General features: G+C 39.4%; 1 protein-coding gene and 1 pseudogene across 4 annotated transcripts in view; both read left to right on the top strand.

Annotated features, from left to right (window-relative positions):
• The window catches only part of CNNM2 (cyclin and CBS domain divalent metal cation transport mediator 2), a 154,170-nt gene that overhangs the window by 83,828 nt on the left and 46,778 nt on the right, over positions 1–23,564 (top strand). Inside the window, exon 2 of one of the 4 annotated variants that reach the window (XR_013367972.1) lies at positions 23,257–23,351. The exons of the other annotated variants lie outside the window; for them this stretch is intronic. The gene's annotated coding sequence lies outside the window, so the exon portion shown is untranslated. The remainder of the gene's footprint in view (positions 1–23,256; positions 23,352–23,564) is intronic. 4 annotated transcript variants of the gene reach the window in all.
• On the top strand, positions 13,342–13,856 carry LOC144300810 (activated RNA polymerase II transcriptional coactivator p15 pseudogene; annotated as a pseudogene).

Below are 23,564 nucleotides of genomic sequence, written 5' to 3'. Positions count from 1 at the left end.
GTTTACAAGGGGAATATAAAAATGTTTATTGCAGAGTAGCTTTTAAGAGTGCAAAATTGGAAACAACTTCTATCCATTCCATAAAAGGTCTAATCAGATAAATTATGGTGTGTCCATAAAATGGAAATTGGTGCAGCCATTAGAATGTTATTAACTCTCCTGTACAAAAGAGTGGATTTAGATTCTAGCAGTTGAGAGAGGAAAGGAGGGGGAGAGAGCTAACTAGAAAAGGACTGTCAGTATCCTATCTTTTAAGTGGCAAGCAAAAGGATATGGCTTATAATTAATAGAAAAAAAATGAGGGTATAATTAACATTGCTCATGATTACGAAGGTGTAACCCATAAAGAATGTAGAAAGTACATGGGGAGAAGGGAGGACTGGAAGTGGGAGGCAATGAAAATGGGCCGTGGTGAGTGGAAGCCCACAGACCGTGTCCAAAGGGGCTAAGTCAAGAAATCGTCACCAGAGCTGTTCACCTTTTTGGAAGCTTACACTTGTCTACGGCCATTCATCTCAAGGTATTTGTTGTGTCCTATATTCAGCACACCTGTGGTCAGGCTTTGGCGTTGTCACAGGCAAACAGAAGAGATTTGAGCTGCTTTTTTTTTTTTTTTTTAAAGAGACACATGAAATATAAGGATCTCTTTGACCTTCACTGATAAAGGTTATTTTTAAATCTTACAAAATTTCAAAACTAGTGGTGGAACCATTAGAGATAGAAGTAATTACAAAAGAAACTACTAAAAAAATGTGTTGGAATGTTTTGTAAGAGAAAAGTAGGAGGATATTTAATCATACACGTTTTTCTTTGATTTAGAACAAAATTTAAAACTTTAATACTGTATTGAAATAGGAAAATGTTCATACATATTCAAGTGGACAGTATGTATTGCCAAATAATGTACATAATATCTTTTTTTTTTTTTTTTTAAAGTAGGCTCCATGCCCCCAGCGTGGGGCTTGAACTCAGACCCTGAGATCAAGACCTGAGCAGAGGTTGGGAATCCAATGTTAAACCAGCTAAGCCATCCAGGTGCCCCTCCTCACTTTTTTTTTTTTTTAAGATTTTATTTGAAAAAAAAAAAAAAGATTTTATTTGAGAGAAGACACATGCAGGAGTGGGAGAAGGGGCAGAGGGGAGGGAGAAGGAGAGAGATGCTCTCAAGTTGACTCTGTGATGAGCCTAAGAGACCTGGCTTGACCCCACAACCCTGAGATCATGACCTTAGCTGAAACCAAGAACCGAATGCTTAACCAACTGAACCACCCAGGCACTCCTTCACTTTTATTTTTTTAAAAATGTGTGGGGGCACCTGGCTGGCTCAGTTGGAAGACCATACAACTCTTGATCTCAGGGTCATGAGTTTCAAGCCCCTTGTTGGGTGCAGAGATTACTTAAATATTTTTTTTAAATGTGAACTGAATAAAAACTTTGGAAAAATAAATAAATATCGTCTCTTGATAGTAGAATTAAACATGGTTTTCATTTTGTTTTCTATTTTTTTTCCCTTTTTTTTTTTTTTTTTTTTTTTATGATAGTTAGAGAGAGAGAGGGAGGCAGAGACACAGGCAGAGGGAGAAGCAGGCTCCATGCACCGGGAGCCCGATGTGGGATTCGATCCCGGATCTCCGGGATCACGCCCTGGGCCAAAGGCAGGCGCCAAACCGCTGCGCCACCCAGGGATCCCTGTTTTCTATTTTTTATAAGCAATGAACTTAAATTGTTTGTAATCAAGTAGATGAAATCGATTTTCATTTTAGAAATCATAATAGTGACATAGCTTTGAGCAGAGACTATATATCTTATGTCTTAACATCCAGTACAATGCTTGGCACATGGAAGACATCTAGTTAATATTTGCACATACTTAGAAAAGGTGTGGGTCAGTAAGTATCTCCTTTTTGCCAATGATCATGGAATGCTTTTATTAAGCAAAGTAAAATAAGCTACTTTTAAGCCAAAGAGAAGTTATGAAAAAGTGTGAGTATTAAATGAAAAGCCTACAAAGCATTATTGTCAAGTAAAAATAAGTTTAAAGAGGGCATTCAAAAAACTGGTAAATGTTACTGTTTACTTTTTTCTTTTGCATAAGAAGTACATTCACAGTATATATAAAACTTTAAATGTATGTAATAAAATTCCTTTCTCCTACTGCCAGTACTTTCTCCCTGGAGGCAATCAATGCTATTAATTGTTGTATATCCTTCCATAAATACACAAATGTGTGTTTTGCCCCTTTTTATTACATTTAATATCATGTTGCATGCACGTTGCTATGCCTTTTTTTCCTCACAATATGTTTTAGAGTTAGGTTTGTATTGGTACATTTAAAAAAAAATGAATGAGGATTTTTTTTATGGTTGTCCAGTATTTATTTTATGGATATATCCTAATTGGTTTACCTTTCTGTTAAGGATATTTAAGTTGTTTTCAAGCTTTTAATGTTAATAATGACACAAAGAATTCCCTTGTTCACTCTTTTTTACACTTGTCTAAGTTTATCTGTAGGATAAATTCCTAGTAGAATTGCTGAATTGCCTATCCACGTTTGCAGTTTTGGTAGATGTGGTCAGATTGCTCTCCAATGACGTTAAAGTAGTTAACACTTCAGCAATAGATGAGAGATTTTATATTGTAATTTCCTAGGTATCATTGAAAATGTTTAAGAATTTTTTTGTGGGGGCACCTGGGTGGCTCAGTTAATTAAGCATCTGCCTTCCGCTCAGGTCATGATCCTGGGATTCCGGGATTGAGCCCCTGTGTTGGGTTCCCTGCTCAGTGACGAATCTGCTTCTCCTTCTGCCCCCTCTACCCTGCTTGTTGCATGCACTTTGGTTCTCTCTCTCTCTCTCAAATAAAATCTTTGAAAAAAATTTTGTGCGTGTATCTACATGAGTGATCAACCCTGACACGTGAGAATCATGTAAACAAGAGTAAAGTATATTCTTTTTATCAGGAATAAGAGCTGGATTTATTGTAAACCATATTCTAAAAACAATGGTTCAGTATCGTTTGAATAAAGTACTAGACATGGTTAGGAGGGAACATGAAACCTAGCAGAAGCACCATCCTTGTTATGCATTAAAATCTTACTTTTTTTTTTATTACTAGAGAGTGAGAGCTCATGAGCATTGTGGGTGGAGAGGGAGGAGCAGAGGAAGAAGCAGACTCCTTGCTGAGCAGGGAACCTGATGTGGGGCTAGATCCTGGGGCCTGGTACCAGGACCCTGGCACCATGACCTGGGCTGATGGTGGATGGATGCTTAACTGACCGAGCCACCCAGGTGCCCCAAAATCTCACATTGTTAAATCTGAAATACCAGTTTTAGTTTTGGATGCAGTAATCTAGGGAAAACATGATTGAGTTGGCAGATGGTAACAAATAGTTAGAAGGATGACTTGGGCTAAAATAAAAGTATTCCTATTTCGAAAAACAAATGACTGCTAACTAAATTTGTTTTTTTTTTTTAATGATTTTATTTATTTATTCATAGAGACACAGAGAGAGAGAGAGAGAGAGAGAGAGAGAGGCAGAGGCTCAAGCAGAGGGAGAAGCAAGCTCCATGCAGGGAGCCCGACGTGGGACTCGATCCAGGGTCCCCAGGATCAAACCCCGGGCTGCAGGCAGCGCTAAACTGCTGCGCCACCGGGGCTGCCCTGCTAACTAAATTTGATTATAAAATAAAAATACAAATGGGGCATATAAACTTTTTGATCATCCTGTCTCAGAATGTTAGAATTTGAGGGGCATATAAGGTATTCAAAAGAAACCAATGCCATTTCTTGTGCTGAAACAAATTCCAGATGAGTCAACTGTAGGAGAAATATACTTCTTTTGTACTGTCTATTGGGGAAGGCCTTCCTAAGGTTACATAAAATCCAGAATTTATAAAGATTGACAGACTTGGCTGCAGCCCATAAACTGTATTAAAAGGCAACCAGACTGGAGTAAATATTTGCAAAAACAAATGATACACACAATATTTAATTTATAAAGAGCTTTTAATTTTTTTAAAAAAAGATTTTATTTATTTATTCATGAGAGACACAGAGGCAGAGACACAGGCAGAGGGAGAAGCAGGCTTCATGCAGGGAGCCTGATGTGGGACTCGATCCCGGGATTCCAGGATCACGCACTGGGCCAAAGGCAGATGCTAAACCACTGAGCCACCCAGGGATCCCCAAGCTTTTAAATTTTTTAAGATAAGCACACCAGTAGGAAAATAAAGGATATAAACAAAAGAAATATCAGTAGTTAGTAAACGTGAAACTGTTACCTCTAATCTAGTAGATGTAACAAGACCTGTTTTATCCATTTCATTAAAGGAAATGCAAAGATGATAAAATCCAGTGTTCCGGGTATAGAAAAATAGACCTTGTCTTGTATTCTTTCTGGAAAGCAGTTTGGTACCAGGTATATTAAATTATAAAATAGGGGATCCCTGGGTGGCGCAGCGGTTTGGCGCCTGCCTTTGGCCCAGGGCGCGATCCTGGAGACCCGGGATCGAATCCCACATCGGGCTCCCGGTGCATGGAGCCTGCTTCTCCCTCTGCCTGTGTCTCTGCCTTGCTCTCTGTGTGACTATCACAAATAAATAAAAATTAAAAAAAAAATTATAAAATAAACCTCTTTATTTTAAATGTTCCTAATAGATTTGTAGATTTATTTATACTATTAATACATACTAAGTGAATTATTTGCTTAGTAAATCTCAATACTTTCCTGAGTTAGGAAGATGTTGATTCATTTGATTAGGACATTATTTGGGCTCTATTTTATACACATTTTTAAGCTGTAAATTTGAGGATACTTTTGCACTTTTTTGTATAAATTTAGATTGCAAAGTATAGTTGTAGGTTTCAGATACAAGATACAAATTCAAGTAACAAAATTTTCTAGTTGTTGATGTTAAAATTATTGAACTCAGAAAGTTTAGTAATTTCTAAATACATGAATGCTCCTTGAAGTTCCCATTTAAAATTCTAAGCTCATTTTTAAAAATGAAATTTTTAAATTTAGCAAAATGAAATTTTGCTAAAGATAGCATTATTAAATAATCTGATATAAATAAATTTATTCAAAGTGAGTTAAATTGAACATTGAATACTAGGTTGATCCTTGAAGGTATTTCCTACCAGTAAGAATTATAGACTGAGAGGGATGCCTGGGTGGCTCAGTCTATTGAGTGTCCAACTCTTGATCCCAGCTCAGGTCTTGATCTAAGGGTTGTGAGTTCAAGCCCCATGCTGGGCTCTGTGCTGGGGTGGGGGGGGAAGCTAGAACAAGAACCTCTAAAAACAAGTAAGTGCAAGTTCATCAATCCAAACTGAGCTGAGTAGACCACCGTTTGATACAGGTTATAGAATAACTCGTTGTAATTGGGTTTTAAGAGAAAAAGACCACTTGATACATCTATTTTTTGAGATTTACTTGAGAGAGAACATGAGCAGGGGGCTTTGGGGAGAAGGGCAATGGGAGAGGAACAAGGAGACTCTCCACTGAGCAGGGAGCCTGATGTATAGCTCGATTCCAGGACTCTGGGAGCACAACCTGAATGGAAGGCAGATCCGTAGCCAACTGAGCCACACGGGTACCCTAATACATCTTTTTTTTTTTTTTTTTTAAATTTCGAGTTGAACTACAGAAAAATGGTTGAATTTATTTACCTACAAGTCAAGCAGTGTACTGAAGTTCTGAAAACATTGGAGAATGTTCCAGAAAGGGCTCAGTATTTAATAACCTTTCACTGTGACTCCTGTGAGTTTGATATCATCTGCTGTTATAAAGAAGAATTACCATAACCTTTCTTCTTTTTCCTTCCCTATCTTTCTTCAAATACGAGAAGAGAAATACAAAATAGTCTTTTCAGGCAGACTTTTCCATCCTTAGCTTGGAGTGGAAGGGAGTTCTATGAAAGACCTTACAAAACTATAGATAGCTTAGCAAAATAACAATATGGATTTGGAGATCAGAACTATAATTCAGGTTTGTTTCTATGCTTCTTAGCTACGTAATCTTTGGCCTTTAATTTTTTAATTTAGAAAATGAGGACAGTAGTTCAGAAGGCCCTATTCTGTAAGAGAAAACTGTTTTGGGTAAGCTAGAATCTTTGGAAGGGAAGACAGATGCCCAGAGAATGTTCATTAGTCTTTTTAAGTCTCCGTGTTGTGACTTATAAAATGGGAGTTAATTTTCTTTGGTGGAATTCTTGAATAATGAAATAAGATACACAAATAGCACCTGGCATGCATAGGCACTCAATAATTCTAAATTACTGTTACTATTACTGCAGTCATGTGATGTCTGTTGATGGCATAACAGCCTATTTGGCCTTATTCAGTCTCTAAGGAAAGGTGAATCTGCTAACTTGGTGGGTAGATAAAAACTTTTGCTTTGAAAGGCTATTAGTAGAAGCAAGCACAGGTTGTACTCAATGAAGTGTGACTATGGGACACCAAGAAAAATTGGGGTCTGAAGTAACAGCCCCTTATCCAAGCAGAAAATAAGAGTCTGACGCAAGCAGTGCTTTCTAAATAGCTGTGAGTGGAACAACCCTGCCAGGAAAATTTTCCATCTAGACTGCTAGTAATTACCCCAGATGAGTCTAAACTGGAAAATGTAAGAGCAATGGAAAATGCTCAAAGGGTGCCTGTCCTGAATGGGTTAAGAATATATAGTACTTTAATTCAGAAACAAATTTTGGTGATTGGAAAAAGTTGAAGTAATTAATTCTGCAGTAAATTGTGTTAGATTAAATTTATTAGGGAGAAATCTCAAATTCATTATAGAATCTCTAATTCTAGATCTAGGGTCTAGATTTGTATCAGCTATCGCTAGCCAGTCCCAACTGAACTTCTCTTAATATAATTTTTGACCTTGAGAAACTCCTGGAGTAAGTCCTTAAAAATGTAAAGAAACACTATTTTTTTGACTGGATAAAATTTTGTGGTTTTGCTTTTATTGGTCCTTTTATCTTTTTAAGGTTTTATTTATTTGAGAGAGAGAGAGGAAGGAAGGGAGGGAGGGAGGGAGGGAGGGAGGGAGGAAGGAAGGAAGGAAGGAAGGAAGGAAGGAAGGAAGGAAGGAAGGAAGGAAGGGGGGCAGAGGTGGAGGGAGAAGCAGATTCCCTGCTCAGCAGGGAAGGAAGGAAGGAAGGGGGGCAGAGGTGGAGGGAGAAGCAGATTCCCTGCTCAGCAGGGAGCCTGATTTGGGGCTTGATCTCAGGCCCCTGTGATCATGACCTGAGCCAAAGGCAAAAGCTTAACCAACTGAGCCACCTAGTTGCCCCTTGGCCCTTTTATTTTTGTTCCTGCCATTTATCATTGATTCTATTTGTGTATTAGAGCTTGCAACCCACAACCTAATAGCCAGGATTTTAGATTAGTTGGTTAAATTCAGGCAATATTTGAGTACCTGTTGGGTATCTGGCAATGGGCTAAATGCTAGGAATATAGAGACAAATAGGACATGTTCTTGTCATCAAAGCATTCAGTCTTGTCAGGTGATACCAGTCAATGATGATGGTAGGCATCATAGCTAACATTTATAGAGCAACTTGAAATCTGTATAACTGTTTAAGTGCGTTATATGTATCAATCCTCCCAAGGGCTTTGCAAGTACTATTATTGGTTTTACAAATAAAGACCTTGAGGCACAAAGTGAGCTAGCAGGGTAGGAATTTGTAGGCTCTTTGATTCTATTATGCTAGACAGCTCCGTGAGTTCCTTATGTTTTGGTCAGAGTTTAGCTTATTAAAATTATGACATCAAAAGCTTATTATTCTTCATACCTTTAAAACATACCCTACAGGGGCACCTGGGTGGCTCAGTGGTTGAGTATCTGCCATGGAGAGCCTGCTTCTCCCTCTGCCTATTTTTCTGCCTCTCTCTGTGTGTCTCTCATGAATAAATAAATAAAATTAAAAGCAAAACAAAAGTAAAAAAATATAACCTACAAGTATTTGTAGTGGATTTACTATATTGTTAATATTAAAAACATTTGCTAGTTTTTAAATTCCCAAGTCCGTGACACCCGAACGCATTGCTGAGAACTTTCAGGTCTTTGACTTTGAGCTGAGCAGTGTGGACATGACCACCTTACTCAGCTACAACCGGAACTGGAGGGTCTGTGCCTTGGTGAGCTGTGCCTCCCACAAGGACTATCCATTCACTGAGGAGTTCTGAAGCTGTCGGTGCCTGTCCCCCCAGGTGCCCCACGTCCCTCCTCCCATTTCTAATGTAGTGTGGCCTCTGCCCCTCGGTGGTGGGTCTGTGACCTGCTGACGGGCCCATGAGGTGTTGGGTCTCAAGAGCAGTATCAGTAGGTTAGAGTCTCTTCCAGTTTTGCCCTTCTTCTTGTCCAGCTGAGGAACGTAGGACCCTGGCACCCTTTTCTGACTAAGTTGAATCTACAAATGCCACTAACACCTGGATTTTGGCTACCGGGAACGGTAACCCTTTCATCCAGACTTCTTGCCTGAAATAATAAAGAGTTCTTTTGTGAACTTGAAAAAAAAAAAAAAGAAGAAAAAAAATATTAAATATTTTTTAACATTTGCTAGTTTTTATTTATTTTTTCATTTATTTATGATAGTCACACACACAGAGAGAGAGAGGCAGAGACACAGGCAGAGGGAGAAGCAGGCTCCATGCACTGGGAGCCTGACGTGGGATTCGATCCCGGATCTCCAGGATCGCGCCCTGGGCCAAAGGCAGGCGCTAGACCGCTGCGCCACCCAGGGATCCCCATTTGCTAGTTTTTAAATTGATGCTCAGATGCCTTTAACAGGTGAAACTCTCCCACTAATACCATTTATGAACTTGACGAGAGTTCCTTAAACATTTCAAACCATACTTAGAAATTTGATATATCTGATTTCTTCAAGTGCTTCAAACTTCTAAGTTTTGGGGGTATGATTTTATTTCATTTTATTTTAAAGATTTTATTTATTTATTCGTAAGAGACACAGAGAGAGGCAGAGACATAGGCAGAGGATGAAGCAGTCTCCCCGCGAGGAGCTTGATGAGGGACTTGATCCCAGGACTGGGATCCCGACCTGAGCTGAAGGCAGACGCTCAATCACTGAGCCACCCAGGTGCGCCTTGGGGATATGATTTTAATAAGTCTCAAGAAGTTTGAATTTCTTTTTAATTTTATTTATTAATGAGTGACAGAGAGAGACAGAGGCAGAGACAGAGGCAGAAGGAGAAGCAGGCTCCATGCAGGGAGCCTGATGTGGGACTCAATCTCAGGTCCCCAGGATCAGGCCCTGGGCTGAAGGCAGTGCTAAACCGCTGAGCCACCCGGGCTGCCCAAGAAGTTTGAACATTTTAGGAGCATACGCTAATGAGCATAATGGTTATAAAAGCTATTACTAAAAAAAAAAAAAAAAAAAAGATATTACTACATTTGTATAAATATGACTTACACAAAAATATCACTGATCTCTCTTCATTCAAGGGTTACAAATTTATTTACTCAACCAAAATAGACAGTTACCATTTCAAACCTAATGCAGGGTTCTAGGTTGGAAATACAGGTCTGGATGAATAATTCCAGGTTTGTTTTATTAGCCTAAACCCCTTTATAGTAATAAGACAGTTCAAGCCTATGCCTCTTTTTGTATGTAGTGTTTATCCAATTTTTGACCATAGTTGCTTTACCTGAGAGGTGACAGGATTCTGCATACTTCACCTGAACTGCATCTTCTGTATGATTTGTACTGCTGGAACTTTGTCCAATAGTCATGGCTTGTAATTTAGGTTGGCTGATAGAATGTTTTTTGTAAATATTGTTGGAAAATCACACGCATGGTAATCCTTTACCACAGACCATCTCTAGCACAAACAGTATCTTTGTGTGAATGAAGAGAAGGATGCCTCTCTAGGTAGATGAAATAATGAGAAAAAGGCCCCAGGCCAAGTAGATAAGCCTGGCTGGTTTTTAACCTCCGTTTGCCCTCCTCACCACAGGTACCATATAGTTCAGGAGATTTCCCAACTTTGGAGTTCCATTAAGACTCATGAATTTTCACAGATTAATGATCAGATTGCTATTTGGCCATTTAATCTGGCTCCTATCTAAACATCTGGCAAAACCAAGATGTTCCAATCCCATCTTGATTCTTTTATTTTTTATTTTTTGCTCCCTAGACTGGAATCAGATATTTTCTCTGAAGCCAGTTGCTTTTGTGGTAGAGTAGATTAGATACTATGGACAGGATAGAGATTGGACGGTGTATGAAATTGTTCTGTTGCATTACTGATACTAATCTATGATCCCATTACTATAAAGGGGTTTAGGCTAATAAAGCTCTGGAAGATCTATTTTTATTGAGTCATGGCATTTCCAGTTTAACGTTATTATATCTTTTAAGTATTATTTTAATAGAAAAGATTTTCCATCCTATTCTATTTTAATAGAAAAGATCTCCCATTTATCTTACTGTCAGAGCCACCAGCTCATTGCTCCTCTGTCCTAAACATACCACATTTCCTTACCAACTTTGATGTACGCTGCCAGGCCAAACTCAGTTGTTACTTAGAGCTGTCTAAACATCCTGTGATGTCATTGGATATGTCCTTTCTTGGGACCTGCCACCTCAACCAGGCTTTGTTCGTAATCCTTCTGCAATCGTGTTGAGTAGGGAAGATAGACGATGAGCACCCAGTTACCAGCGTTCCCTTGTTCACTCTTCTTGGGATCATTGTGTGTACGTACCCCACCAGGTCTCTCCTTTCTGTCCACTTCCCTAGTGTTTACTTCTTCCCTTTCTTTTGTTTTCTCCAGCCCAAAACTTGAATTTCATTGCACCATGGGTTTTTTGTTTAGTAAAGTACTTTGTCCAATAACTTTTATTTTCTGTCTAGTAGAGTACTTTGTAAAATAATTTTTTAAAAGGTTTTATTTATTTATGTACGAGAGACACAGAGAGAGAGGAGAGAGAGAGAGGCAGAGACACAGGCAGAGGGAGAAGCAGGCTCCATGCAGGGAGCCTGACATGGGACTCGATCCCAGGTCTCTAGGATCATGCCATGGGCTGAAGGTGGCAGTAAATTGCTGAGCCACCCGGGCTGCCCTTATTTTCTGTTTCTGTTTCAAAAATTTTATTTTCTGTTTCCATTTTTCTGTTTCAGAAATAATTTTATTTTCAGGTGAAAAATAATGAGTGAATCATAAAACATTTTTCTGCCCTTTAGGTTTTTTGTAAACCTGATATTAAGTTGCCTTGGTGGTGTGGGTATTCATGAGACTCAACTATATAATGTTTTAATCCTTAAAATGAGTGGTAGGCAAATGGATGAATGTTTTATTTTTATATTGTTAGGTCTGAAATATTTTGTAATTTTTTTTTTATATTCTTGTCTGAGTACTTTGAATTTTGGATAGATCATTAGCCCTTAGTAGACAGATGCGTAATTATGTGTGGATATTCAATCAGTGTTCCTCAAAGAAGGTTAGACCCCTACTATGTGCCAGACAATGTTCTAGGCATGGAGGCCATAGTGTCATTAAGATCATGTCCCTGCTTTTGTGCATTCTGTAGCTAATTGGAGAACAGACTAAGCAAATAAATATGAAATATAGTATCCTACTGGTAAGTGTGCCCCATGCAGCACAGATAGAGGGCATATGGACTGGGATAGGGAGGATCTATTTTAAATAGGATGAGGCTGGGCAGCCCGGGCGGCTAGGTTGTTTAGCGCCATCTTCAGCCCAGGGCGTGATCCTGGAGACCTGGGATCCAGTCCCACATCGGGCTCCCTGCATGGAGCCTGCTTCTCCCTCTGCCTGTGTCTCTGCCTCTCTCTCTCTCTCTCTCTCTCTCTGTGTGTGTGTGTGTGTGTGTGTCATGAATAAATAAAATCTTTTTAAAAATACATCATTTAAAAAAAATAGATAGGATGGGGCAGGGAAGGCCTCATGAGGAGGTGACATTTGAGCAAAGACCTGAAAGAGGTGGGAGAGTAAGTAACCTGAAAATCCAGGGTAGAATGAGCCACAAGAGGAAGCAGGGAGAGCAAAGATCCTTAGACAGGAATGTGTTTGGCATATTTAAGGATCAGCAACATCTATCTAGAGAGGAGGAAGCCAGGCCAGGAATGGTGGGAGATAAAGTCCCAAAGATCAGCAGGGATCTGTAAGGCCTTGCAGATTGTGGTAAGGTATTTGTTTTGAGTCTAGGTATGATAGGGGAGTTTTTGGAGGATTCTGAGCAGGGAAGTGACAGAATTTTTTTTTTCAAAGGATTATTTTGGTGATTCTATGAGGACTTGATCATGGAAGAGTAAGGCAGAAAGGCCAGTTAGGAAGCTATTATAGTGATTCAGGTCAGAGAGAATAGTGGCTTGGACCAAGGGTGGAGAGGTGAAAAGAAAGGATCTAACTCTGGATAGTTTTCAGAGGATTGGAAATGAGAGAGAAGCTAAGGATGAAGGCTGCCTAGGCTTTGGGTTTGAACAATTGGGTGACTATTGATGCATCCTTTACCCCAGTAAAGGAGGAACAGATATTGAGAATTATATAAAGCTTGATATACTTGGTAGATATCCTGGTGGAGATGTTAAGTGTGCATTTGGATATGTAAATCTGGAAGTTCACTCAGAGGAGTGATCAGGTTATTCACAAGTAGGAATCATTGGCATATGGATAATTTTTTTTTTTAAGATTTATTTATTTATTTGTGATAGAGAGAAAGAGAGAGAGGCAGAGACACAGGAGGAGGGAGAAGCAGGCTCCATGCCGGGAGCCCGACGTGAGACTCGATCCCGGGACTCCAGGATCATGCCCTGGGCCAAAGGCAGGAGCTAAACCACTGAGCCACCCAGGGATCCCGGCATATGGATGATTTTTAAAGCTCTGAGACTAAATGGGATTATTATTCCAATGTCCAAGGAGAAAAGAAGAGATCTAAGAATGAAGATCAAGAATTCTCTGGCTTCAATATGTCACTGGAATGAGAGGAAATAGCAAAAGAGAATGAGGGGGAGTGGCCATTGAGCTAAATGCCGGGGGTGGGCGTGGGGCGGTTATGGTAGAAGCCACGTGGAGAGATTGTTTCAAGAAAGAAGTTACTTATCAAGAACTTACTTACTTATCATAAGTAAGACGAGGGCTAAGAATTGATCATTGAATTAAACCAAATGAGAGGTCATTGGAGATCTTCATGAGTGGTTTCATTGGACAAGACTGATTTGGAGCATGTTGAAGAAGAAATGGAGACAGTAGATGGAAACCATTCTTTCAAGAGTTTTGCTGTGAAAAGAAGCAAAGAAATGGAGTGATAGCAAAACAGAGAGGGAATCTGGAGAAGTTTCTTGGTTTTAAAGGTGGGAAGTAGTTGTAAGCAAGTGAGCAGAAGGCAGTTCGGCAGCGAGGGTGGAGCAATGCCTAAATCAAAGGGAGGTGTTTCTTCAAGCTCTTCTGGCAGTGATTCTGACAGTGAGGTTGACAAAAAGTTAAAGAGGAAAAAGCAAGTTTACGCCAGAAAAACCTGTGAAGAACCAAAAGACTGGTGAAACTTCAAGAGCCCTGTCATCCTCTAAGCAGAACAGCAGCAGTAGAGAGGATAACGTGTTTCAGATTGGGAAAATGAGGTACGTCAGTGTTCGGGACTTTAAAGGGAAAGTCCTAATTGATATTAGAGAATACTGGATGGATCCAGAAGGTGAAATGAAACCTGGAAGAAAAGGTATTTCTTTAAATCCTGAGCAATGGAGCCAACTGAAGGAACAGAATTCTGACATTGATGATGCAGTAAGAAAACTGTAAAATCAGAGCCATATAAAACCTGTACTGTTCTAGTTGTTTTAACGTCGTTTTACATTGGCTTTTGTTTTCTAAACGTTGTTTTCCAAGCTATTGTATATTTGGATTGCAGAACAATTTGTAAGATGAATACTTTTTATGTGCATTATTTTTTTTTAATATTTTATTTATTTATTCATGAGAGACACAGAGAGAGAGGGGGGCAGAGACACAGGCAGAGGGAGAAGCAGGCTCCATGCAGGGAGCCCAACATGGGACTCGATCCCAGGTCTCCAGGATCACTCCCTGGGCTTCAGGCGGCTCTAAACTGCTGTGCCACCAGGGCTGCCCTTTATGTGCATTATTAAAAGTGTTCTGAGTGAAACTAATTGTCAACCTGATTAAGGAGGATTGCTTTGTGCCCACCACCTAGTGTAAAATAAAATCAAGTAATACAAAAAAAAAAAAAAAAAGGTGGGAAGTATTTCAGGCTTTTAATGTGATAAAAGAAGTTGTTCAGTAGATAGGAGAAGATAGGGAGAGCCCAGTGATGGAGGGGATAGCCTTACCACAGCATCAACTCTGTGGGTCTCCTCTATATCCTGTGGAGGGGACAGTCTGGGAAGGGTTGTTTTACTAGGAGGAAATATCAAATGTCATATGAAAGATGAAACATTGAGAAGCACTGAAATATTAGGTTTAATGGATATATAACAATTATGGCTATCCAACATAGAACTACTATTTAGCCACTAAAAATCATTACAAGGTTATGCATTAATATGGAGAGATTTAATTTTAATTCCTATATAATTAATATACAGTGTAGTTTCAAGTGTACAACACCATACATCACCTGGTGCTCATCATGGCAAGAGCACTCCTGTTTTGTTTTGTTTTGTTTTTTTTAAAGATTTTATTTACTTCTTCATGAGAGACACAGAGAGAGAGACGGGCAGAGACACAGACAGAGGGAGAAGCAAGCTCCATGCAAGGAGCCCGGCATGGGAATTGATCCTGGGTCTCAGAACCACACCCTGGGCTGAAGGCTGTGGTAAACCAGGCTGAAGGTGGTGGTAAACCGCTGAGCCACCCTGGCTGCCTGGCAAGAGCACTCCTTAATCCCCATCTCCTATTTCATCCATCCCGCTACATTCACCTCCCCTTTGGTAACCATCAGTTTGTTCTCTGTAGTTAAGAGTTTGTTTCTGGTTTGTCTGTCTCTTTCCCTTTTTTAATTTGTTTTCTTAAATTGTACACATGTGTGAAATCATATGGTATTTGTCTTTCTCTGATTTATTTTGCTTAACATTGTACTCTGTAGCTCCATCCATGTTGTTGCAAATGGCAAGATTTCATTCTTTTTGATGGCTGAGTAATATTACACTGTGTGTGTGTGTGTGTGTGTGTGTGTATGTGTATGTGACATCTTCTTTATTCATTCATCTATCAGGACACTTGGGCAAACCCCATTGTTTGGCTATTGTAGAAAATGCTGCTACAGGGGCACCTCAGGGGTTGGGCGGCTGCCTTTGGCTCAGGTCGTGGTCCTGGGGTCCTGAGATCGAGTCCCACATGGGGCTTTCCTCAGAGAGCCTGCTTCTCCCTCTGCCTATGTCTCTGTCTCTCATGAATAAATAAATAAAATATTTTTTAAAATGCTGCTATAAACATAGAGATGCATGTATCTCTTTGAATTGTATCCCTTTTAATTGTTTTTGTATATTTTGGGTAAAATGGAGAGATTTTTAAGACACATGTAAAAGTATTTTTTTTTTTTTTTTTTAGTATTTTTGTGGCAAAATGTTATACATATATTTTGGTAGAAAACATTGTCTGAAAAGTAAGATTATGGATGATTTTTAATTCATTAGACTAATTGTTTCCCAAATAACTTCCTCATGTTTTCTCTACAGTGAGTATATGTTACTTATAACTTGTTTAGAAGTCATTCTGAGTACATCAGTGAGCTCAACCCATTTATTATCAGTCATAGGGTATTTTTATATTTTGACTCTTTAATCATTTTGTTTCAAGTTTTCTGTTGATTTTTGCTTTTCCCTTTTCCTATCATCTATTGGATAAATCCAGTCTTGCCCTAGTTTGAAAGTTACACTTTCTGTTTTTCTTTTTTTTAAGATTGATTGATTGATTGATTGATTGACAAGAGAGAGTGAGCATGGCGGGGAGGGGCAAAAGGAGAAGGAGAAAAGGAATCCTAACCAGACTCCAGACTAAATGCAGAGCCTGACATGCTTGATACCATTACCCTGAGATCACAACATAGCTGAAATTGAGTCAGATGCCTAACTAACAGAGCCACCTTGTTATAAACCCCTATTTATATTCTTTTGGTAGCTGTCCTTCACTCCTAATTTAATAACACACATACTTGTGTTTTTCCTATTCAAAATCTTTTTTCCTGTTTTAAAGCTCTAGATGTATGTATTACCCCTGACATTCTTCAAAAAAGACAAGTATCTTAGATGTTCTCTCCTTCTTCTCTACAACCTCCTCCCCACCATGCCCCCATTACCAATAAAAGTACTTTGATTTCTAAATAATCTCAATTCTGGAACTGATGGGGATTTACTTTTTTGTTTTATTTTGAACCTTATTTAGACAATAGTAAACTTAATATACTATTTACTTAGGCTTACTTACTCCAAAATACGTTTTCTTTCTAGAACATTTCTGAGAAGGTCTCTATGTGATAAAACTTCTGAGGCCCTGTATGCTTGAGTTGTATTTATTTTACCCTTGTATTTAAATGATAATTTAAGTATAAATTGTAAGTTTTGAAGTCTCCCCCCCCCCCCCCATACCTTTGAAAAATACCCATCAGTTTCTTAGAACCAGCATTTGCTTTTGAGCCTTCTGGAGTCAGTGTGATTCTTGGTTGTCCTTTATAAACAATTTACTTTTCCTAAAAACTCAGAGTTATTCTTTCATTTCATTACACTGTAACTAGTTGTAAAGCCCATTCCAAGGTTTTCTGTTTGCTTTTTGAATCCTTACAATCTGAAGTCCTGAATCTCTTTCTAAATTTGGGAATTCTGTTGTTGTTGTTGTTGTTGTTGTTAATGAATTCTTTTATTATTTAACTAGGTATTCTATCCTCTTGTCTCCCCACTGCCACCTCCAGGCTTCACAGATGGAATGACGCTTGCAGTGCCGTCCTCTGCCTGTTATTTTGTCCCTTCCTCCTGTCCTCTAGGAGAGTTTCTTAACCAAATCTTTTGCTGTGTAGCCCAGCTCTTGGGTTCTTTATCTCAGCTCTTAAAATTCACATACTGTTAACTCTGTTAACTTGTACTTGGGTTTTATTTTAATGCTACTTCTTCTTGCTACATGTTTCCAAGTATGGTCCCTCTTTGAAGCTCTTTGTCCATCTGTTCTTTTCTGTGCTGATCCATAAACTTGATTTTTGGCTGATAGAGATGGTTTGATTTGTGTTGTTTTTCTCTATAGTGGTTATGCCCCTGGTATAAGTTCATCCATTTGTCTGTGAGTTCCTTTTTTTCTGGAGCATTAGCTCTCTGCTCTGTTGATGGCTCCCTGGACTCTCCTAGCTTGTGCCTCTTGAGAGCTTTCTCTGACAATAGTCATCATCGTACTTTGGCTGTGAGGGTGGGTGGGGAGTGGAAGGTATACACAGGGCTTTGCAGTTGTTTGTACCTATATTTATAACTGCTCCCTAGTGCAGCCCACTTGAGCATGCCAGTCTGTTATTGTTGCTAGAATGTTGTGAGCGGCAGCGGCCATCTGGAGAAAGCAACACCTCCACTCCCCTCCCCAGGCTTCTCCATGGCCCCTGCTCTAAGCCGGCAAGGGCCTCTCCTCCCAGCTGAAATCTGGCTGCCTTCTGTTGCCTCATGTTTTTCTCACAGCTTTTATGTTTCATTAACCTGTCTGGAATCTCCAAAATTATGTTGGAAGCCCATTCTAGTTTGCCATCTTGTTGAAACTGTGTATAACACTTAAAAAGAAATCATTAAAAGGAAGTTAAAAAGCTAGGGGATGGAAGTGTATACATATTTCACATCTCTTTTTTAATGATAACCTCTTCCACAGCAAGGAGTAGTTTGCTTTTCTAGATAGGATGATATATTTCATTTTTAGCATTCTCATTTGAATATTTATTTTGAGCTTTGGATTTGATTTAAACCACTCAAAAATATTTAATGTGTATCTTCTATGTGTTGGGGACTGTTTTCCGGCTTTGGGAATACAGCAGTAAACAAAGCAGATGAGAGTCCCTCCCTTCATGGACTGTATAGAAGACAATAAACAAAATAAAAAATTTTAAATGTATACGATTTCTTAGTGAGTTGGATTTAACACGGGTTGTGGTTTAGCCAAGCAAATTTGAGGGAGTGAGAGGGACCTGGGAGTTTAGGGTCTAATTAAAATGATTGATAGTGGAATGAACTAAAGCTAGATTGGAGGGGGGAAATGGGCATGAGGGTAGTAGATATGTTGGATTAGACATGAGGCAAAGAATTGTTGGAATTGGGGTGCTAACAGTGGTGTAAATAGGTGGGAGGTGGTGATTGGAGAAGATATGTTTGGAATTAAGATAATGGCAGGGTTGCAGTAACTGCGAAAGATAAATACAAGGGAGTGGCCACGGAGGAAAGTGACTAAGTTAGGATGGACAATAAGAACATTGGAGGACAGAGAAAGATTGAGTAATGGGGACCACATTTACCCTCTTTCCTTTTTTAAAATAAAAAAAATTATTATGTATTTATTTGTGATAGTGACAGTGAGCATGAGTGAGGGGCAGAAGGAGAAGGAGAAGCAGGCTCCCCACTAAGCAGGGAGCCCTACCCAGGCTCGATCCCAGAACCTTGGGGTCATGACCTAAGCCAAAGGCAGATGCCTAACTGACTGAGCCACCCACGTACCCCCACCCTCCTTCCTTAAACAAGTAGAAAACTATGCGAGGTACGAAATAGGAAATAACCATTTACAGGTGATAGACAACATGTGGTACAGAAAAATGATTCCTGAGAGAAGGTGAGCCCTGTGATTACCCTAGCTGACTACCTGGAGGTCATAGTACAAGAAGGAACAATCTAAACAGGCCTGGCAAGCTCCTTGAGTTCCCCAACTCTCAACAGAGTTGAGAATTCAAGGAAGTCAGAGACAGGAATCACAGAATATTGGAAAATCGAGAGCGCTCTAGAGACTGGCTGGGGGTTCTCCTGAGTCTTCAGTAGAGTACTATTGAATGTACCTGTGTGAGGAAGTCACTCAACACTGATGAAAAATGAGGGATGATCTTGGAGTCCTGGTCTTCTTGTGGTGACTTGCATAAAGAACATGATGGAATTAGTTCTGATTTCCAAGCACAGAGGCTTGCGGAGAGGCTGTGTGCATCTTGTGTGGGGCAGACAGTATGAGCGTCTTGCCAAAACTCTAAGAGTTCTAGAGTTGACCCACTTGACCTCGATGGTGGAGGAGGTCTGCAAGGAGATTATCCTACTCCCAAGACTTAAAATTCCCCCTTGACCTGCTGCTTCACTTGACTCCTGCTGATGGACACATGGAGTCCTATGGGGACTTGGCCTTACCCTCCAAGAATCATGTTAATGTTTTTCTTTTCCTAGGGACTTTTTCCCCCAGAAGAATACACCTCTAATTTATGGTTTCAAAACAGAATTCATTTAACAGAATATGTTTTCCAGCAAATTGCCTAGAAAATGTTGGTTCCTTTAAGAATTGCTTCCACTGTTTACATGTATGTATGTGTATGTGGGTGTATTTTTATATATGTATATATTAGATACATATTTTTAGTATTAATTTCAGCCTAAAGATAGTTGACTAAGGTGAATTCTTAGTAAAGGAGTTTCTGAGGCCCAATTAGAACTCTTTAAGGTTGGAGTGTTCCATTCATCTCTGTGCTAGTGACCTGAATGCAGTGAAGGCGCTCAGTAAAGATTCGTTGATTCAATGCATTTCAGGTGAAATGTGGCATTGTGAGTGATTGAAGCCTTCATGTGAGTTTTGTTGTGGCCACCAAGCTTGTGGCTTACATACGGGCTTGGGAGACTGTGCCTCTGCCCCATCCACCTGCCTTGCTGGGTTGGAACCTTTCTTACTGGGTTTGTGGAAGTCAACTGGAAATTCTTCTGTTAGGAGTGATGAGGAAGAATGCTTGACGGCATACATGTCGAGGTAGTGGCTTCTGGTAAGAGAAGAATAGAGCATTTTCAAGAGATTCGTGTCCTAAAACCAGACCTTTTAATTTCATTTATCTTTGGGACAAGCAATACATTCACATTCCACATTCTTTAAAACTTAGAAGGTTCAAAACGGGAAAGTTGACCCCTCCTACCCGTGTCTGCTAGTTGCCTGGCTAGTTGTTCAGTTCTCCCTCCCTACAGGCAACCCTGGTATGACTTCATAAAACATGAGATGACCTTCCAGATGCAGAACCAGGTTAGAAAATTATAATGGGAGGTGCTAGGTAGGTTAGTCATTATCGGGGCCCCTGGGGGCTCAGTCAGTTGTGCATCTGCCTTCCGCTCAGGTCATGATCTCAGGGTCCTGGGATCAGGCCCCCTGCCTTGGGCTCCCTGCTCAGCGGGGAGTCTGCTTCTCCCTCTCCCTCTGTGCTCACTTTCTCTCAAATAAATAAATAAAATCTTGAAAAAAAAAAAGTCATTATTGTATGCCAAGCATTGTGCTGAATATTCTACATGTAATTTATTTAATCTTCCTAACAATCCTTTGAGGAAGATTCTATCATACTTTGTCTTTTGTCTTTAAATCTCTCTCTGCTCCATTCTTGTCAGCCAATTTTAACTTTGCGGCTTTGTTTTCTGCAGGCCATCTTCTCCTCCCACCCTGTAACCACTGAAATGTCCCTCTGTTAGGATCTGGGTCCAGTGGTGTGTTGAAACTGGCTCCTATCATCTTGAAAGACTGGTGGCACTCTCTCTTTCCAACTCTGTGTTCAGGGGCATCCTGTTAGTAACTTGGACTCAGTCATAGTAGGAATATTTACACAATGGGAACTGGCAAATACCACAAGTCAGGGCTCTTTTTTCCAGAGAGCTGGTGGTTAAATATTTATCAAGACACCACTGGATCCTCTCCCCTCTTAACTTTGTTGTTTAATGAACCAACTAACGGTAACTGAAAGATGGAATTTTTTAAAACCACATAGACATACCTGAAATATATGATTTTTTTTAAGTTTGCAGTCATTTGACAAACTGTTTAAAACTTTTGATTTTGAAAATGTTCAAAAATGCAAAAAAGTTGAAAGACTACTATAACAAGCATTCATATGCCTATTTCCTAGATTTGATAGTTCCAAATGTTTTTTCTGAACCACTTCACCCTGAAATATTCAGTATACTTTTCCTATCCAAATGTTTTTTCTGAACCACTTCACCCTGAAATGTTCAATATACCTTTTCTATATAATCCTAATTCTGACATCACTAAGAAATTTATGGTTTTCCAAAATTATTTTTCTACCCAGTCTATACTCATATTTTTCTAGTTGTCAGTTTCCAAAAATGTTGTTTACAGTTTTGTTTTTTAGATTTTATTTTTAAGTAATCTCTACACCCAATATGGGGCTTGAACTTTCGACCCCAAGATCAAGAGTCCTATGCTCCACCAACTGAGCCAGCCACGTGCCCCTATTTATAGTTTTTTTCTAACAAGGATTCAATCAAGATTTGTGTATTGGATTTGGTTGTTTTCTTTTCTCTTTTGAGCTAGATTAACCCTTTTCTCCCAACCAGTTTTTTCCTGACATTGATTATTTTCCATTTTTTTCTAAGTTTCAAATATGTACAAAAGGAGAGAAAATTAGGGAATGAACCACAAAATATCTAACACCAGTTCAGTAAACTGTCAAAATTTTGCCGCATTTGCTTCATTTATTTATTTATTTTCTTTGCTTAGGATATTTTTAAAACCAAATTCAGGACATCCAGTTGTTTAGAGTTACCACAGGTAACTCTAAAAAATACATTTTCCTATGTAACCAAATTGGTTGTTATAAGACACCAGACAAAATTAATAATGACATTGACTTTTAAAGAAACCAGTCTAGTTTTTTTGGTAGTGTCCAAAGAATTTTGGCTTTCTATGATTGCATCTTCATGATAACATTTAATTTCTTCATCCTATATTTCCTATATACCGGAAATTAGATTCAGATTGTTTTTAGAGAATGAAATGTACTTCAGAGTGCATCCACATCAGGTAGCACATAGAGTCTGGTTTTCCACCGTTAATGATGTTAAATTTGATCACTTGATTAAGGTGGCGACTGTCAGTTGTCTCCATTATAAATATAGGTTTTCTCCTTTGGGATTAGCAGTAATCCTTGGAACAGTGCTTTGGCACCACATGAATGTTCTGTTCTCCATCAACCTTTCCCCTTAATGGTTTAAGCAGTCATTAGTGTTCTTTGCCTGAATCAATTTATTGCAGCATGCATTGGAAAACAGTACTGCTCTTCTTTTTCTTTTTTTTAAATTTAATTTATTTGAGAGATAAAGATCACAAGCAGGGGGCAGGGGCAGAGAGAGAAGCAGACTCCTCACTGAGCAGGGAGCCAGACGCAGAGCTCCATCCCAAGACCCTAGGATCATGACCTGAGCCAAAGGGAGACACTTAATTGACTGAGCCACCCAGGTGCCTCTACTGCTCTTTTTGTACATATCCAAGGCATCTTCTTTTGGGTGTGGGTTCACTGATTGGTATTTCCTGGAATGGTGTATGAACCGCATCTATAATATATCTTAATTCTTGAAATCTCTAAACTTGACTTTTCTTTTTTAAGTGAACAATCAATACAAAGCATTTTTGAAGCTGTACTAATGCAGAATCTTTCTAGGTTATTCCTCACGTTTTATAATTCTCTTGGCCACTCATAATTCACTCTCAGTTTTTGAGGGTTTTTTTTTCCTTTATTTTTTAATTTTATTTTAGTTCTAGTATTTTTTTTTTAAGCAACCTGCTTTGCAGATTCTTTCCAGAGGGTTCATCATAGTTGCCATAGAAACAACAACTCCTTTGGTTGTCCTCAGTTTTTAACCGCTGAGCCACCCAGGTGTCCCTCAGTAAGAATATTTGATGAATGAATCTGTGGCCAGCACCAAAGGGTACCTTAAGCGACTTCTGATCTTACACATAGTAATCTTGGCAGTATCTTCGCAAACGTCAGGGTTGGTGTCGTCATGGCATATAATTTAGTCTTCCATTGGTTTTTCTTCTTCTCATTCCCTCAGTCTTTGAGTCTTTCTTTGCTCTGTGCCAGCTTCCTTGACTTGATTGTGTGTTGCAAGCCACCTGTGTTTGTTATCATTCCAGTTTCCTGACAAAGATGCAGAAAACGTATGACGGTTTTGCTGCCATGACGCTATGCACAAAGCGAGAGGAGATTCTGAGGAAAATACAAAGTAGTTCCTTAGTTCTCTAATCTAGAGTTTAACCAATCCCAGGAACTGAAGTCTTCTGTTTCTTCACAGAGGAAATATGACAAAGGCAGTGGCTGTACAAGCTTCCTTCATGGGCCGCCCTCCCCACTGCCTCATCCAGTAAACGGGAGCAACTACTTCTAGAGGTGAGAGGGGAGGGAGGACAATCTCCGTAACCCATTTGATCCACCTAGCTGCAAAATTTTGGTTTTGAGAAAGAGTGAACTATCTGTAAAGTTGCTACATTGAAGAACTTTAAGACAGAACAAACCCACAGAGGATTGAATGCTCAGGTGATATACGTTATGCTCTTTGATAGATGCCTATAATCTGTAATTCAAAAGCTACTTGTAGCTGAA

Source organism: Canis aureus, chromosome 29 (genome assembly GCF_053574225.1).
Source record: "Canis aureus isolate CA01 chromosome 29, VMU_Caureus_v.1.0, whole genome shotgun sequence".
NCBI classification, from domain to species: domain Eukaryota; kingdom Metazoa; phylum Chordata; class Mammalia; order Carnivora; family Canidae; genus Canis; species Canis aureus.
The sequence above is the reverse complement of the archived record's forward strand: the minus strand, read 5'-3'. Positions and strand labels throughout refer to the sequence as shown.